This window comes from Notolepis coatsorum (assembly GCF_963971535.1).
Source record: "Notolepis coatsorum genome assembly, chromosome: 15".
In the NCBI taxonomy this organism is placed as follows: Eukaryota; Metazoa; Chordata; class Actinopteri; order Aulopiformes; family Paralepididae; genus Notolepis; species Notolepis coatsorum.
Window position 1 is genome coordinate 2045152 of NC_140179.1, and position 2500 is coordinate 2047651.

General features: G+C 45.2%; 1 protein-coding gene across 1 annotated transcript in view; it reads left to right on the forward strand.

Annotated features, from left to right (window-relative positions):
• Window positions 1-2500, forward strand: part of LOC311241938 (endosome/lysosome-associated apoptosis and autophagy regulator family member 2-like) — a 30265-nt gene that overhangs the window by 11910 nt on the left and 15855 nt on the right. The gene's annotated exons all lie outside the window — the stretch shown is intronic.

The following is a 2500-nucleotide window of genomic DNA, read 5'->3' on the forward strand; positions in this document are numbered from 1 at the left end:
CTCAAAAAGACAGATAGACACGTTGCGAAGTAGTGGATTCACCTCTTGGTATAGCGGTCTGTGTTGCTGCCTGCGGTGTGGGAGACCGGGGTTCGACTCCCACTCGGGGCATCGAAGTTTGAGGTGACGTTGTCACAACCGTTACATATATATATACCCAATAACAAAAGGGGGATTCTAATTGTTTTAAGCCAGTAGGTTGACTCAGACCGAATGTTGAAGCACTTTGCTTTACTGTTCTGAAATTTCAGGTTTTTGATAAATGCAATAAACTGCTGTAATATAGATGGTTTCAGTGGACTAGTTGCTAGGTAACAACTTGGAACCAAGTTTAGCCTATAATAATAATAATAATAATAATAATAATAATAATAATAATAATAATAATAATAATAATAATAATAATAATAATAATAATAATAATAATAATAATAATAATAATGCATTCTATTTATAAGGCGCCTTTCAAGGCACTCAAGGTCGCCGTACAACAATTAAAAAATAGTTCATTTACAATCACAATCCATTATATAAAAATATAATCAGACATACGCCTGCCTAAACACGTGGGTTTTGAGGTGGGTTTTAAATGGGATGATGGAGTCAATGTTCCTGATGTCGGGGGGGGGAGGGAGGGAGTTCCAGAGGCGAGGGGCAGAGCAGCTGAAGGCTCTTGACACCATGGTGGACAGACGGGCTGGGGGGACGGTCAGGTTGATGGAGGAGGCAGACCTGAGGGACCGGGTGGGAATGTTGATGTGGAGGAGGTCGGACAGGTATGGAGGGGCGAGGTTGTGGATGGCCTTGAATGTATGGAGGAGGATCTTGTAGTCTATGCGGTGTTTAATGGGAAGCCAGTGTAGTTGGCGTAGGACGGGGGTGATGTGACTGATGAATGAATGAATGAATGAATGAATGAATGAATGAATGAATGAATGAATGAATGAATGAAAACTTTATTTAACAGATTGCAGAATGGGTACAATACAGTACGGCTCAATACATACAATTGTTAAGGGGATGCAGACCTGAGAAAGACGTTTGTCTTGTTTCCATCAGGGTCCCCCATTTTCAATTCATATAGACATTTATGACATACACAACATACATGACATTTATGGCATAGGGACATATAGGTATTTAGTACTGATACATTTGTGACATAAGCGGTATTCAAATATACAGTACTGTTACCCCTAGATCCTGACAGAGTATATACATATGATGGGGAGGGGACTGTACATTAGGAGGGGGTGGGTGGGTGGGAGGGAAATATACATACGGCGGGGAGGGAATATATACATGCGGTGGGGAGGAGACTGTCTATTAGGAGGTGGTGGGGGTTTTGGGCATTTACGGTGGCCAGTTTCGAATTGCAGCCTCCCGTAGGTGCTCTTTAAGAGCGGTTTTGAATGTGGGCAGGGATTCACATTCCTTTACAGCTTTGGGTAGGGCGTTCCACATTGTTGTGGCATAATTGCGAAACGTGTTTAGTCCCTTGTTTGAGCAGAATCTGGGTTTAACATGATTTGTTGAGCTTCCTCTGGTGTAGTGGTTGTGGTATTCACTGACCTTTGGGAAGTATTTTGACATGTACATGGGCACCCCGGTCGTATAGTGTATCTTGTAGACCAGGCCCATTGCAAGTTGCTGTACTCTGTCGTCTACTCTAAGCCATCCTAGGTTGGCAAAGTGGGCAGGGGTGAGGTGGGTTCTGGGGTTCAGGTCAAGTAGTAGTCTGACCAGTTTGTTTTGTGATGTTTGTAATTTTGTTTTAAGCGCCTTTGAGGTGCTTTGGTACCATGAGGTGCACGCATAGTCATAGTACCCTTGAATGAGTGCTCCTGCCAGAGTCTTCAGGGTATTCTTGTTTACCAGGGAGGAGATCCGGTACAAGAATCTAAATGGTAAATGGCTGCTTTTTTATATAGCGCTTTTATCCAAAGCGCTTTACAATTTGTTACTTACATATTACCCATTCACACACCGACGGCGGAGGCAACCATGCAAGGTGCCAACCTGCTCATCGGGAGCAATTAGGGGTTAAGTGTCTTGCTCAAGGACACATCGACACGCTGCCCAGGAGGAGCGGGAATCGAACCGGGAACCTCCGGATTGCCAGATGACTGCTCTACCTCCTGAGCCACTGTCGCCCCCTAATCTAGTTCGTTGGTTGACTTTTTTTATTACATTGGATGCCATTTTGTCACAGGAAAGATTTGCCTCTAGGATGGAACCCAGGTAGATGACAGGGGTTCTGGTGATTATACGGGCAGCAGCGTTCTGGACCAGTTGGAGCTTATGGAGGAGTTTGTGGGGGAGACCAAAGAGAAGGGAGTTGCAGTAATCCAAGCGGGAAGTGACGAGGGAGTGGACCAGGATCGCGGCGCTGTTGGGGGTGAGTGAAGGGCGGAGGCGGTTGATGTTGCGAAGGTGGAAGTAGGCGGACCGGATGGTGTTGTTGATGTGGGAATGGAATGATAGGGTGCTGTCGAGGACG